At 49.5% G+C, this 16,373-nt stretch overlaps 1 protein-coding gene across 4 annotated transcripts in view; it reads right to left on the bottom strand.

Annotated features, from left to right (window-relative positions):
- Positions 1–11,390, bottom strand: part of JUP (junction plakoglobin) — a 38,762-nt gene extending 27,372 nt beyond the window's left edge. The window contains exon 1 of one of the 4 annotated variants that reach the window (XM_016193605.2): positions 11,251–11,390. The gene's annotated coding sequence lies outside the window, so the exon portion shown is untranslated. Of the gene's footprint in view, positions 1–11,162 lie in introns of all 4 variants that reach the window. The other 3 variants (XM_007535485.3, XM_016193604.2, XM_016193603.2) reach the window with 3 other exon arrangements.
- Between the last annotated feature and the right edge of the window lie 4,983 nt (positions 11,391–16,373).

The following is a 16,373-nucleotide window of genomic DNA, read 5'->3' as shown; positions in this document are numbered from 1 at the left end:
TGGGTAGAGCACAGGGCTTGCATGCATGAGACCCTGAGTTCTGTCTACCTCATATGCCAGAGCAGTGCTCTGGTTTCTCTAAATCATTTAAAATGTCACTTTGCTAGATGGAGGACAGAACTCTGGCCTCAACTGTGAAAACCGCCTCTCCCCAGCCTAGCCCCAAGCAGAGCCTAAGCAGCACAGGCCTCACTCAGAAACACAATGACCCTGCCCCTCAGCAGGCCCAGGGCAGAAGGGACCACTAAGGTCCAGGCTGGCCCCAGGAGACACTGAGGACTGGACAGCTGCCCCAAGTGAGGCAGAGGCCACAGGGAGTTTTCATTATGTCCATTTTTTTAAAGATTTTATTTATTTATTTGTGAGAAATATAGGAGGAGAAGATAGAACCAGATATCACTCTGTTACATGTGCTGCCAGGGGTTGAACTCGGGACCTCATGCTTGAGAATCCAGTGCTTTATCCACTGTGCCACCTCCTGGACAACCATTATGTCTATTTTTTAGGTGAGAAAACAGAGGCTCCACCTCGAGAAAACTGACATTCTGCACAAACACTGAACCGGCAGCTTCCTCAGCCCTTTGGGAGGTACCTAAGAGCAAGCACCATGCTGCAGGAGAGAGGAAGGGAGTGTGGGCGTTTCTGAGCCTCTTTGCTAAGACATAGGGCTGGAGACAGGGCACTGGCCTGAAATCAAGAGTCCTGGGTTCAAGTCCCAGCTCTGCCACTAACTTGCTGGGTGTGTTAGGGCAATGCCTTTCCCTCTCTGGGCTTCATCTGCAGACAAGGCACTCCACGTGATTTCACAGGCGCATTATGTCTGTAATTCTAGAACTAAGGATCCAGGATCCCTATGACAGACAAAAGAAGGGTGAGGGTGGGCAGCTGAGAGTGGATACACACAGAACTTGTCTTCGGGAAAGACTTTAGGGACAGTCAGTCCAGCAACAGGCAGGCTACTCATCAGACCCCAGGCAGGACTGTCATGGTGCCCCACCTACTCTCCAGGAGAACCGGGGGAATTCTCCCACAAGAAACTAAAGTGCTGTTTGTGCAGTTCTCAGGGCACGGGGCCGCACCCAGTTTGCTCTCATCCCTCTCTTCCCAGGGCCGCAGGGAGACCTGCTACAATGGCCCTGGACAACGCCAGAGTGGAAACAGGCGAGACAGACGGCGGCCAGAGACGGGCAGAGCCAGACACAGGGCAGTTTTCTGAGTTGAATGGGGTGGCTTCGTTTAGCAACAGGCTCTATTGTTGGCCAACATGGGAGGAAGAAGCCAGCTCAGAGATCACAGGGTGGGGTGGAGGGGGGGGGGACAGTGCAGGGGGACAGGAAGAGAGGAGACAGGGCCTTAAAGAGGGTGTAGAAGGGATCCCCACCCCTCAGCCCAGTCGGCTGGCACCAGCCACTCCAAATCCAAGACAGTCCTGGCAGAGTGTGGTCCAGCCCTGACATTAAAAATAGCTCCCACCAGAGCTCCATCAGTCTCCTATCCATGCCAGCACTCACTGGAGCCAGTCAGCAACAGGCACAACTAGGCAGCAGGGTGCCAGGTGTCAGTACGATATGACATCTGCAGGGCAGACCAGATAAGACACCTGGGTAGGTGCCTGTGTTGCCATACCTGGAGCCCAGGTTTCAGCTCCTGGTCCTATGATACTAGTGGAAACTTTGGTGCTGCGGTGTCTCTGTCTCCCTCTCTCTCTCTTTCAGACAAGATTGGGCATGTTCAGGATGGTATAGCTATAGACAGTCTGTCTTTCTCTAAAAGTCAGTCCAGAGTAATGAAGCTCCTGGCAAATGGCATGGCTGGGGAGGAAGAGCTATGGAAGAGTTCCTAAGAGAGGAGGCCAGGTGAGGGCACTGGACTGCCCTCTCCCCAGTCACACATGCTGTCTCTTACAGCCAGGCTGGTCAGACAGCCAGGCATGGACATTCCCCACACAGCAGCCCCAGAGAAAGGCTGGGCTCTACAGGGCCAGCAGCCCCCACCCTTCTCCATGTTGTCTCTGGATCCCACAGAGATCTGGCCAGCTGTCCCAAACACAGATGGAAAGTGACTCTGGAAAAATCCAGAGACAGACTTGAGAAGCCTGTCTTCCCCCATCAGGCTGAGGCTTCCTGAGGCCTCTCCTTGGCTTCAAAAGGAAACCCCTGCTGGCTAGAGGCTCCTTGGCATTCTCCAGTCTTCCCACCAGACCAGTCATTCTAAGAGGGCAAAGACTAAAGCACCAGGCAGGGTCAGGACCCTGGGGGAATAAGACAGAAGCCCATCCTGAGCTTCCAGAGGAAAACCTTCACTTCCGGTCTGGAGGGGAGCCCAGGCTGTTGCTGAGGACTGGCTGGGGGTCAAGCCAACCCAGCTGCTGTTTGTTTTCTTCCTTCTGGGCTCCTTCCCAAAGCAAACAATCCAGGGTGGGAAAGTGAAGGGGACTTGGAGGAGCAGGAAATGCCCTTGCCAGGTGGCGGGGACCCTTTGAAATTCCGGGCTCCTTTGCAGAGGGCACCAGCTGGAGCCCCATTCCCTGCCAGTGACCCTCTGTGGGCAGAATTCCAAACCAGCAGATGACCTCATGCCAGATGACCCCAAACCGAGACTCCTGGGAATGGAAAAACACACTGTCCCTCCTACCACAGGAAATAACAGCAAAGCACTGACTTCTGTAGTGGCATTTCTCAATATGCAAGTGCCCACTGCCCTCACCCCACCAACCCCAGGGAGTTTTGCGCAGACCCAACCCCAGCTGATGCCCACACAGGAGGGTGCATTTCCCTAAGGTTTCACTCTGCCTGCTCCTGGAAGTGTCAGGATAACCTGGTCCTGGGATCCTTGCTCAGCATGTGCTGGAGAAACTAGGAGTGGGTTCAACTTGGTTTTGAATGCAGAACATAGATCAACTTTAAAGCTAAGCAACTAGAAGATGCTAAGAGAAGGGAAAGGAAAGAGAGAGGCAGCTAGGTGTCTCAATGAAATGGGGTTAAAGGTGAGTTCTTTCTGCTATTCTCTTGTCGGTTTTTAATAAACTTTCCAATTATTTATTTTTTATGTGTGATTAATAGTGGGTTACAAGATTGCTAAGATTATAGCATATAGTTCCACACCATAGCCACCATCAAAGGTCTATGTCCCCATTAAGCTTTCAATTGTTTTTAATTTTTTTTATTGTCTTTGTTTATTGCATAGAGACAGCCAGAAATTAAGAGGGAAGGGATGATAGAGAGGGAGAGAAACAGAGAGACACCTGCAGCCCTGCTTCACCACTTGTGAGGCTTTCCCCCTGCAGGTGGGGAATGGGGACTCGAACCTGAGTCCTTGTGCACTGTAACATGTGCACTCAAACAGGTGCGCCACCACCAGGCTCCCTAAGCTTTTCAATTTTTTCAATTTTTTTTATATTTATTTATTTGTTTTCCCTTTTGTTGCCCTTGTTTTAGCTTTCCAATTTTTTAATTGTTTTATTATCTTTATTTGTTTATTAAAAAGAGACGGCCAGAAATCAAGAGGGAAGGGGGTGATAGAGAGGGAGAGAAACAGAGGGACACTTGCAACACTGCTTCACCACTCACAAAGCTTTCCCTCTTCAGATGGGGACCAGGGACTCGAATCTGGGTCCTTGCACATTGTAACATGTGTGTTCAACCAGGTGGCCACCACCTCGCTCCTAAACTTTCCAATTTTTTTTTAAAAAGAATTTTATTCAGCAGGTTAAGCGCAAATGGTGCAAAGTGCAAGGACCGGCATAAGGATCCTGGTTCGAGCCCCCAGCACTGGCAGGGGGGTTGCTCCACAGGTGGTGAAGCACGTCTGCAGGTGTCTATCTTTCTCTCCTCCTCTCTGTCTTCCTCTCCTCTCTCCATTTCTCTCTGTCCTTTCTAACAATGACAACATCAATAACAATAATAACTACAACAACAATGAAAAACAAGGACAACAAAAGAGAAAATAAATAAATAAAATATTTTTTAAAAAGAATTTCATTTATTTATTTACTTTACAAGAGTGAGGCAGACAGACTAGAGAGCACTGTTTCGCTCTAGTGTATACACTGCAGGGAATCAAACCCAGGCTCCACACACTGATGTCCTGTACTCTTCCCACTAAGCCACCTCCCAGCTGCTCCAATTTTTTTTAAGATTTTATTTATTTATTAATGAAAAAAGATGGAAGAGAAAGAAAACAGACATCACTCTGGTACATCCAACACAGGACCTCATGCTTGAGAGTCCAATACTTTATCCACTGCAACACTTCAAGGACCACCTGCTTCAACTTTTTTTTTTTTTTTTTTTTTTTTTTACCAGAGTACTGTTCAGCTCTGGCTTATGGTGGTGCGGAGGATTGAACCTGGGACTTTGGAGTCTCAGCATGAGAGTCTGTTTGCATAGCCATTATGCTATCTACCCTCCACCCTCCAATTTTTTTTCCACAACGATCAGACACTACTTTTTCAATCAATGAAGAGTTATACCCAAGCATCCCGTTACTCCCGGGTAAGCAGTTTATTGCCCATCTCAGTAGACATAACTCCACTGCCAGAAACTGGAATCTGCTGCCCCCAGAGTGGGGGAAGAAAGCAAGTATGTTAACCCACACTGCAGCTTATAGAAAGCTGAGCTTCAAGGCCCAGGAAGTAGCACAGTGGTTAGAGCTTTGGACTCACAAGCATGAGATTCTGAGTTTGATCGCCGGCACTGCATGTACCAACGAGATGGTCTGGTTCTTAGATAAATAAGAAAATACTTTAAAGACGGGAGTCAGGCGATAGCGCAGCGGGTTAAGCACAGGTGGCGCAAAGCGCAAGGACCGAAGTACGGATCCCGGTTCCAGCCCCCGCTCCTCACCTGCAGGGGAATCGCTTCACAGGCAGTGAAGCAGGTCTGCGGGTGTCTATCTTTCTCTCCCCCTCTCTTTCTTCCCCTCCTCTCTCCATTTCTCTCTGTCCTATCCAACAACAACAACATCAACAATGGCAATAATAATAACCACAACGAGGCTACAACAAGGGCAACAAAAGGGGGGCGGGAATGGCCTCCAAGAGCGGTGGATTCATGGTGCAGGCACCGAGCCCAGCAATAACCCTGGAGAAGAAAAAAAAATTTTTTAATAAAATAAATAATTTTTTTAAAAAAGGAAACAAACAAATAAAAGGAAAGACAGTTGAGCTTCCTGGCCTGAGGACCCCAAAGGCTAAGTGAAATGGTATGGTCACAGAACTTTCTCTGCAGGCCTGGCAAGAAGTTGTTGGGAATCTGGACAGCCCATGCCAGTAGGTGTCCACCAAGTTCAACCACACCCCAGAAGAGAGGTCTCAGGTGTCACTTGCTGGGGCACAAACCCTGATGACCCTCCCAGTCACACTGCTCTTTCTCTTCACACAGACACTGAGTTGCCCCCTCTCATGGCCAGGTCACTTTTCGACCAAAAGACACCAGGAAGAGTTCTCCCAGGGCTCCCCCATAGATATCAGGACCCCCACACCCCCAAAGAGGAAGGATTCCTGCCTGCCCTCTCTCCTAGGTTTGATGGCCAGAGAGCCAGCTCACACAGATGGGGTCTTACATCATTGAGACTGATGGAAAACTGAAGGCCACCACCACTTTCTTCATAATCATCAGCAGGAGCTATGTTCATTTTCTTTCTGTCTCTCTCACATCACGTCCCCTGAGCCTTCTGTCTCAATAACCCCAATGCCCTGGGTTCCCTCTTGACTTCAAGGAACCTGACAGACTCAGTACCCAATCAATATCAACAGAGGCCCCATTGCCCAGGCTCATTCTGGTGTCAAGTATGCAGTTAACAGAGGTGCCAGGTCTGAGAGGACAATGGCACCAGTCCCTCCCTCAAGGACCAAGGTGACCCCACCCTCATCAACAGCAAGGCCCTCCCAGGAGCAGCAAAGGCCCACTGCCAACCCCCTCCCTATCTCCTGGGTCACAGAGCAAAGTCCTAGCCAGCTCCACACCCAGGAGCTGCCTGGCAGCATCAACTGGTAGAAGCTAGCAGGACCCAATTCTAAACTTGACTCTCTTTGCTCTTCATCCCCCAAGGAGCAGCCCCCACATATCTGGGCACAGATCCTGCCCCCAGCAAAACAGACAGCTCCCACTTCCTATACAGAAACAAGCCCAGAACAGCCCATGGTTCTGCCCAACTCTAGCCAAAAGGTAGTAGCAACCTTAGACAGAAGCCTTTCTCCCCACTCCCCACCAACCCCCTCCACTAAGGGAAAAACTACCCCCTCAAGGGTTGTTTCAGGAGGATGGAGGCTAGAACATTATTCACTCCATCTTACAAATCCATTCTAACCTTCACCACCCACACAAACCCTCCCGGGCTCTTCTAGATTCTCTTCTCTGCAAACTCCCAAATACAGACACTCAATTAGGGGAGAAATGAGCAGGGTGGCTCTGGGTTTTGAGCTAAAGACCTGAATGCCCAGCTTGGCCTTTGCCTAGACCTTCACTGTAAAACCTCAAAAAGTGTTCAACAATTTGTTTGGCTTTGTATGTTAACTCTCTTTTCAGGCTCCAGGTTCCAGATGCTAGCATGATGCCAACCAGATTTCCTTGGACAGACAACCCCACCAATGTGTCCTGGAGCTCTGCTTCCCCAGAGCCACACCCCACTAGGGAAAGAGGGAGGCAGGCTGGGAGTATGCATAGACCTGTCAACACCCATGTTCAGCGGGGAAGCAATTACAGAAGCCAGACCTTCCACCTTCTGCATCCCACAATGACCTTGGGTCCATACTCCCAGAGGGTTAATGAATGGGAAAGCTATCAAGGCAGAGGATGGGATATGGAGATCTGGTGGTGGGAACTGTGTGGAGTTGTACCCCTCTTATCCTATGGTTTTGTCAATGTTTCCTTTTCATAAATAAAAAAATAAATAAAAACCTCAGGCAAGTAACTTCCCTGGGTTTCAATTTCCTGGTCTGTAGAATATGGTAATGATACCTACCTCTAGGCACAGTCAGGAGGATTCAGTGAGAACTGTTAATGAAAGTGCCTGTTATCTAGAAAGTGCTCTACTTTTTTTTTGTATGTATTTATTCCCTTTTTTGTTGCCCTTATTGTTTGTTATTGTTGTTGTAGTTATTATTATTGTTATTAATGTTGTCATTGTTAGATAGGACAGAGAGAAATGGAGAGAACAGGGGAAGACAGAGAGGAGGAGAGAAAGACACCTGCAGACCTGCTTCACTGCTTGTGAATCGACTCCCCTGCAAGTAGGGAGCTGGGGGCTCGAACCAGGATCCTTAAGCTGGTCCTTGTGCTCTGCGCCTTTAACCCACTGCGCTACTGCCCGACTCCCAGTGCTCTGCTTTTTAAATGAGTAGTTTATCAAGTATTTATTGGGTAGGCTGGTAGTGTGATCTCCTTTTTATCGAAAAGGTCACTGAGACTCAAAGAGACTAGAGTTGGGCTTCAAACCCAGCTCAGTACAAGCCCAAATCCCTGTGCTCAGAAGCTCCCTTGAGGCTGGGGAAACAGCTCAATTGGTAGAGTATCCAACTTGAAAGGCTAACATTCCCAGTTTGACCCTCAGTGCTACATGTACCAGAGTGGTCCCCTGGCTTGTCTCTTTGTCTTATGTGAAACTCTTCCATATGCAATAAATAAGAAATATTAAAAAAAAAGAAGCCCCTCACTGTAATATCTCTCCAAATATACAGCCCTTCTGTAGATGAGTCAATGTCCCAATTTCATTCTAAGGTAGGTCTTTCTCCTCACCCCTCCCAGGCTAAGGAGAGACCCCCGCCCCTATGGGTCCCTGTTCCAGGGCTCCCAGGAGGGAAGTAAGTTGCCAGCCCTGGCCTGATTTCCTTCCTTCTTTCACCTGAATTCAGAGCCCCAGCAGCCCAGAGAATGGGGTAGAGCTAGGGTGTGGAGGGAGGTATGGAGGTACAGAGGGGTGGAGTGGGCTCAAGTCACCCAAGCCAGGGCTTGATCTAGCAAGAAATGACTAACTGGATCCTGCTCCACCCCCAATCTTTCCCTCCCTCCCATCCAGCAAGCAGTCATTTTTCACCAGACAACTCCTAGCAATACTTCCTCAGTATTGTCTTTTCATCACAGCCACAGACCAAATTAGCTAAACTAACCATTTAACCAATGCAATTGCAATGCCTTCTCCTCCTCCACCTTGGCACCAATAAAGGGAAACAGGCTGTTGTTATTATTATTATTATTATTTTGCCCAAACTCTATGCCCTTGTAGTTCTCTGGACATACACAACCCACCAGTTCCTCCTCAATCAGGCCTGATCCTGCACCTGGGGCACCCCATGGAGGCTGCTCTGACCCAGGCCCCACTCCCTTCTATAGCTATGAAAAATTGGAGGATCTCCCTGAGTCAGGCCTGATCTCACCCCAACTTTCCCTTTGCCTCAGGACTTAGGAAGAACCTGGCTCTTACACATCCCACTCTTCCTCAAGGAAACTGGGCTCCAAAACCCACCACATTTCAGTGTTTTCAAAAATCAGTGTTGAGGCCTAGGAGATAGGCTAGTGGTTATGGGAAAAAAAAAAAGTTTGTGGTCCAGGAGGTGGCACAGTGGATAAGGGTTTGGACTCTAAAGCATAATGTCACAAGTTCAATCACCGGCAGCACATGTACCAGAGTGATGTCTGGTCCTTGCTCTCTTTCCTATCATTTCTCATGAATAAATAAATAAACTCTTTAAAAAAAAAGTTCCATGCCTGAGGCTCTGAGGTCCCAAGTTCAATTACTAACACCACCATAAGCCAGAACTGAACTCTGGCAAATAATAATAATAATGGGGCTGGGCAGATCACACAACGGATATGCAAAAACCTTTCATGCCTGAGGCACCGAGAAAGTACCAGGTTCAATTCCTACCACTTCCATAAACTAGAGCTGAGCAGTAATCTGGTAATAAATAAATAAAAGTGTGTGTGTGTGTGTGTGTGTGTGTGTGTGTGTGTGTGTGTGGCCAGTGATACAGCTTTGCTTATAGTGTGCTGCTCTGTCATGTGCATCACCCAAGTTTAAGCCTGGCCCCCACTGCATTGAAGGAAACTTCAGTCTGTGGCTTCTTCTTTTTTTTAATATTTATTTATTTGTTATTGGATAGAAACAGATAAATTGAAGGAAGAATGGCAGACAGAGAGGGAGAAAGACAGAGCCCTGCTTCACCACTTGCAAAGCTTTCCCCCTGCAAGTGGGGACCAAGGGCTTGAACCTGGGTCCTTGTGCACTGTAATGTGTGTGCCTAGTCAGATGTGCCACCACATGGCCCCAGATCTGTGGTTTCTTTCACTCTCTCTTTCCTCTCTGCCTCTACCTACAAAATGATAAGTAAATAAATAGATAAATTTAAAAAAAAAATCAGTGTCCCATGGCCCAGAATGTAGCACAGTGGGGAAAAAAGAAAGAAAAAAGGAAGGAAGAAAGGAGGAAGTGTTGAAAACCTTTTGGAGGCCCCCAATTTAAGCCTGGGAAAGGGGTCTCAGGGAATTGGATGGAGGCACTAAACCAGTTCTGCCTGAAACTTTACTCAAACCACCACCACCCCAAGCCTTCCTCTTGTCCCATTTTCTCCACCAACTCTCTCAGGAAGGAGGTGGGTGTAGAGATGACTGCAAAGTCTCCAGAAGGAATGTCCTTCATCATTTGAAAACCAAAGGGAACCAGGTGGTAGTGCATTTGGTTAACGCGCACACATTACAGTGCAGCAAGGACCCACGTTCAAGCCCCTGGTTCCCAGTGCGAGAGGAAAGCTTCACAAGTGGTAAAGGAGGGCTGTAGGTGTCTCTCTGTCTCTTCCCTCTCTATCTCCCTCTCCCTTCTCAATTTCTGTCTTTATCCAATTATTAATTTTAAAAAACAATCTAGAATTTAAAAAAGAAAAAAAAATGAGAATCAACATTTTGTATCCTCCAACATTTTCTGCCTCCACCACCAGTTAAGAAAGGGGGGGGGGGTGTTTGGAGGAAGAAAAAAAAGCCACAACAATTGCTCTCCTTTTCATCTCCAGTTTGGCCCTGCCCTGCCTCACCCCCATTCCTGGGGAGGGGGGAGAACTTCGAGAGCCACTTCAGCAAGCTTCCAGCCAGGGGGAGTGGTGGTCCCCCGAGGCAGGAAGTGAAGGAAGGAAGAAGCAACTTCCCTTCCGAGCCACCCGCCGCCTCCCCCCCCCCCAAAATCTCATGCCCCAGGGGCCCCGCAAACAGGATAGAGTTGGGGGCAGGGAGAACAGGGTCAAACAAGTCACTGGCCCAGCTTCAGCCAGCCGGCTGGGAAAAAAGGCTTTGCCCTACCAAGAACAGAGTAATCCTGGGGAATTCCCTGGCTAGAAGGCGCGTGGGGGGGGGGGGGGGGAGAGGTCCAGAGAAAGCTGCCGTGAATACTTCCTCCAAGAAAGTTTATTTGGAGTGGTTTTTTTCCCCAACAATACGCGATTTGAGAAGAAGAGTAGTCTGGTTCGTCCATGAACACGCTGCAGCTAATCAGAAACCGGACCAGTTATGCAGGACTCTCCTCCAGAGCCAAGCGCTGCTACCTGTACCAGTCCCAGCTGGATCCGAACTGCCCAACACCAGCCTGTGTCACTCTCCCCACCTCCGCTGGAGGATGCGTGCAGAGCCAAGAAGGCTCCGGAGGGTGGAGGCAGGGCTTCTGGACTCCGAGTGCTCGCTCACCTGCTCCGCAGGTGGGGGCCGCTTCGCTGGGAAAATGTGCGCTCGGCCCCCACACTTGGGCAAGCCGGGCGCAGACAATAGGGCCCCACCCAGGCCTGGGGGAGTAGGGAGGAGGGAAAGCGAGGATGACGCGTGAGGTGGAGTGAGGGTGGCCCCGGAGAGACCTGCGGCAGCAAGTTTCCCAAACATTCCATACTGCAGAGTGAGCCGTGGGACGTGGGCGAAGCAGGTCAAAGTCTCCCCCCCCCCCCCCGCAAGCTCCGGGCGAGAGTCAGAGACTCTGCGTCTAGCAAGCTCAGCGGGTCCTGGGGGAGGCGCGACTCCGGAGGCACCTGCCCCGACCCCGACCCCGACCCCGCCCAGTTGTGACTTAGGTCCCCCAGCGCGCTAAGGAGGAACCTCACGCCCCTCGCCCCCGCCCAGATCTCGGCACCAGGACCCCAGCGCGCCCCCTGCAGCCGGTGCAGGGTGATGCCCCCTGGCACCCGCCCTCACCTGCCCGGACACCGCAGGGATCCGCCTCTCGGCCACTTGCCCTGCTTCCCTTGTCGCAGAGATACCTGCCCCGATCGACCCTCCGCACCTGCGTGTGAAGCCTGGCCGGGCTGGGTAGGGGTCAGGCAGGGATGGGAGCCGGCGCGGGCAGCGAACTGAGCTGGCGCGCTCGGGCGGCGGCTGCTCCAGACTCTGGCCAAGGCAGCAACTCAGTAACCGAACAAAAGGCGAAGAGACCTGACAGCCAAGCCACGCCTCTCGCCTCTCTAAGGCCCGCCCCTAAAGTAGACACCCACCCGCGGGTGCGGGCTCACTGGTTGCCGAGCCTGACTGTCCCGTCGAGGGGCGGAACCTCGAGCACCGTCCTCTAGCTCTGCTGCCTCTGTTTATCCCCTGGCCATTGGCCCCAGGGACCGCCAGTCGGCTCGGGGGATGGCCTGCAACATGAGGTTCCTTCCTAACTCCGCACCTATTGGCAGACAGATAGTTGCTTCCTCCTAATTGGGCGAGGAATTCTTAGTAAGACTGGGGGGAACCAATGGAATGGATGGGGTGTGTCTTGCCCCACCCTAACTCAGTACAGGTAAGACTCATTACTCTCCCCTTCCCCCTACCTGTCCAACAGGTGAGTCAGGGGGCTCCCTGGGAGAGGACAGACGCCTTCACCGGCCAGCCAACTCAGCGTCAGGCATGATGCTTTTTTGGGCTTATTCACTCATGCCACAAAAGTGGTAATAACATATTTGTGCAACATTTCATTGGCGTTTTGGCTGGGTTAGGATTTTTTTTTTCTTTCCCCAAAGACCTAGGGCTCTTGAGATTTAGAGTCAGGAGGTCTGGGTTTGTGTTCTACCAGTAAGTAGCTCTGGGATCTGAGGCAAATTATTTCATCTTTCACCTTGTTTCTCTTGATTCCTAAAATGTGTACATTAGCTAGCTTTCTCGCAGAGCTACGTGGTGGTTACATGAAGTTTGTGAAGTTACTTAGACAATTGCTCAATGTTAGCACTCAGTGATAGTTTTTTTTTTTAAGTTCTCATAACAATTCTGGAAAATGGTTAAGACAACCAAATGACCCTTATTTTAAAGATGAGGGTATTGAGGTCACAAAACTAGAAAGGGGGACATTCTAAGCAAGAAACCCTTTTGTCTCAGCCCATGAGTCTGCAGTGGGTAAAGCATTAGATCCCCAAGTATGAAGTCCTCGACTCAATCCCTGGAAACACATATGCTTTGTATGTGTTTGATGCTCTGGTTCTCTTTCCTTTTTTTTTTTATGTTTGTTTATTCCCTCTTGTTGTTTTATTGTTGTAGTTATTGTTGTTGTTATTGATGTTGTTGTTGGATAGGACAGAGAGAAATGGAGAGAGGATGGGAAGACAGAGAGGGGGAGAGAAAGATAGACACATGCAGACCTGCTTCAATGCCTGTGAAGTGACTCCCCTGCAGGAGGGGAGTCGATGGCTCAAACCGAGATTCTTACGCTGGTCCTTGCGCTGGTCCTTGCACTTCACGCCACCTGTGCTTAACCTGCTGCGCTACCACCCGACTCCCTCTTTCCTTTTTTTTTTTAATATATATTTATTTATCTATCCCCTTTTGTTGCCCTTGTTGTTTTATTATTGTTACTGTTGTCGTCGTTTTTGGATAGGACAGAAAAATGGAGAGAGGAGGGAAAGAGGGGAAGAGAAAGATAAACACCTGCAGACCTGCTTCACCTCCTGTGAGAGGACTCCCCTGCAGGTGGGGAGCTGGGGGCTTGAACTGGGATCCTCTGCCCGTCCTTGCGCTTTGCACCACCTGCATTTAACCCACTGCGCTACCGCCCGACTCCTGGTTCTTTCTCCTTCTACCACTGTCTCTTCTTTTTCATTAACAAATCTAAAAAAGAAAAGAAAAGGCAGGAAGGAAGGAAGAAAAACTTGTCTAATTTCAAGGCCTACCAAGCCACACCTTCTCCTGGAAGAATAATGACAATGGCAAAGAAAGAAATGGGACATCGGGCCCTTCAATATTAGAAGAATTTGAGTTAGTTATCAGAGCTTTCCTACAGGCAGGTTAAGAAGACAAGATCAAGGACAAGAAGATAACTCACCCAGTAGAGAATTCACTGTACCATGCACACCCAAGGACCTGGCTTCAAGCCCCTGGCCACTACCACAAGGGAACACCACAAAATAAGGAAGCTTCACAATGGATGGAGTAATGCTGTGATGTCTCCCCCTCCACACCCCTCTCTCTACCTCTTCCCCTCCCTCCAACTCCCATGTTATCTCTCTCTCCTACTATCTGGCAAAAGAAAACAAACAAGTCTGCTGGGAGCAGTGGAAACATTAGCATAAAGCCCCAATGAGAAAAAAAAAAAAAGGCGGGGTGGTCAGGAGCATTTCTTTTCTGTGGTTGATTTAAGTGAGTACCTTCTGAGTGTAGCTGCCATGTGCTAAGTGCCCTGGGAACATTTATTCATCATTACCTAGATACTATCGAACAGGCCATGGCCAGTGCGCCACTATGTTCCATCGCTGGGGAGCCAGAGACGACCCGAACTGCCCCTGCGGCTACAGACAGACTATGATCCACATAGTCAACGACTGCCACCTCTCCAGATTCAAAGGAGGTCTCGAAACTTTACATCAGGCTCAACCTAACGCTGTTGACTGGCTACGGAAGAAGGGCAAACGCTAGAAGAAAAAGAAGAACCTAGATACTGAACACTAACTCTATAATGCTAGGTACTGGTTTCCACCCCAATATTATGGGAAATCAAAATGACCCCCAGCCTTTCAGGGGCTCACCAAGAGCTTAATATTATCAAGTTCTTTTACCCACTGAGTGTGTGAGAGTGCTGAGGGGGTAGTATTTCAGGGACAGTCCCCCTACACAAAGGCTTTGTAGCCACAAAAATAGCACACAGCACAGACTGAGCTAAGATACTCCAGCAACAGCCTTGGTCACTTGCTCTACCAGAGAAAGGAATGATGTCAAGACAGTCTTACTCCAGGGCCTCACATATAAGCAACTTCACTTCTCCTGGGCCAACTTGTATTTCTTTCTTTTTTTTAATTTCAGATAGGGGGATCAGAGAGTCAGAGAGACACTGCAGCACTGAAGCTTCCACCCGCCATACCATGGCACTTCCATGTGGTACAAGGGTTCAGACCCATGCCATGCACATCAAGGCACACAGTCTATACTTACCAAGTGAACTATCCACCCCAACAATCTCCTGTGCCACCCAGAAAGTCTTTTTTTTTTTTTTTGTCTCCAGGGTTATCGCTGGAGCTCAATACCTGCTGAATCCACTTCTAGAAACCAGCTTTTTCCCATTGTTGTTGGTGGTGGTGTTGTTGCTGGATAGGACAAAGAGAAATGGAGAGAGGAGAGGAAGACAGAGAGGGAAAGAGAAAGATAGACACTGGCAGACCAGCTTCACCACTTGTGAAGTGATCCCCCTGTAGGTGGGGAACTGGGGGCTTGAACAGGGATCTTTGCACAGGACCCTGCACTAATCACTATGTGCACTTAACCTGGTGTCCTACTGCCTGGCCCACCAGAAAGTCTCTTATCATTATTATTATTATTTTATTTATTGTATAGAGACAACCAGAAATCAAGATGGAAGGGGTGAGAGAGGGTGAGACAGAGAGACACCTGCAACACTACTGCACCACTGGCAAAGCTTTCCCCCTGCAGGTGGGGACCGGGGGCTTGAACCTGGGTCCTTCCGCATTATAACATGTGCACTCAATCAGGTGCTCCACCACCCAGCCCCCTACCCAGAAAGTCTTTGTGGAGGGGGGCAGGGAGTCATCAACAGCTGTAGCCAGACACCAGTTACCAACCTATATGCCAAGATCCTTGCCTTTTGTTTCCTTCCTCTTGCTCCTTCTCCTCCAGCTTATCTGCATCTCTTTCTCCATACCTCACCACTGTCCCAACCACTTGCCTACTGTCAGGCCACACCATGCAGTGAGCAGCCTACAGTTGTGGGGAGAGGGAGAGAATTCACAATGCTGGGCTACTGCAACCGAAGCCACAACCAGGCTTTCACTTCCTCACTTTCACTGCCGCTGCCCACCTGCCAACCCCACCTCCCCACCCCCACCCCACAGAGGTACACACATACACACACACACACACACACACACTCAAACCCCAATGAACTTTTTTCCTTTCTCCCCACTTCAGCAGGCAGGCAGGGTAGGGCTGGTAGACAGCAGAGGCATGGAGGAGCCTGGGTAGGGTGGAGGGCAATAAAGCTTCAGAATAAAATGTGTGTTTTTGTGTGTGTGGGTGTGTGTGTCCCCAGAATGCTCCCTGAGTGTCTCAGCCTGGAGCGTGCTACAACAAACCAGCCTAAGCACTCAGACTGGAACAGGGTGGAGCCATTGCCGCTGCAGAGAATCTGGGATGAGAGCCGAATCCTTGTCTCCCAAATCAAGGGATTGTCTGTATTTTTTAAATTTTGTTTGCTCCTTTTTTCTTTTTTCTTTTTACTATAGACACAGGCAGAGAGAGAGACAGAGAGAAACCACAATGCCAAAGCTTCCTTATACAGTGGGAGCTGGGCTTGAACCTGGATCATGTGAAGTAGCATATGGCAAAGCAGCACTCTATCAAAATGAGCTACTTTGCCAATTTTTGTTCGCTTCTGTTTTGTTTTGCCAGAGCCCTGCTCATCTCAGGCTTCTGTTGGTGCTGGGGGTTGAACATTGGACCTCAGAGCCTCAGGCATGAAAGTTGTTTGTATAAACATTATGCTGTCTCCCCAGCCTACATTTATTTCCTTTTAGAATAAGTTATTTATTTATGAGAGAGAGAGAGAGAGAGAGAGAACCAGAGCAACCAGAGCACCACTGTCACATATGTGATGCCAGGGACAAATTCAAGACCTCATGCTTGACAGTTCAATGCTTTTACCCACTCTACCACCTCCTGGGCTGCATTTATTATGCTCCTACTGTGTGCCTTCCAGGCACTGAGAATTCCTCTGTAGCACAGAGAATGGTATTTACTAGGATTATTGTCTAGGTACAGGATTTGGTCTCCTAGAACCTGAAGGAAAGGACTTGAGTGGGCCAGGCAGTGGTGTACCTGGTTAAGTGCACACACTACAGGGGGTCGGGCGGTGGCGGAGTGGGTTAAGTAAGTGGGTTAAGTGGTGCAAAGTAAGGATCCTGGTTCCAGCCCCCGGCTCCCCACCTGCAGGGG

The sequence above is a fragment of the Erinaceus europaeus genome, chromosome 12 (genome assembly GCF_950295315.1).
Source record: "Erinaceus europaeus chromosome 12, mEriEur2.1, whole genome shotgun sequence".
NCBI lineage: Eukaryota > Metazoa > Chordata > Mammalia > Eulipotyphla > Erinaceidae > Erinaceus > Erinaceus europaeus.
This window is presented reverse-complemented; position numbering and strand designations above follow the sequence as displayed.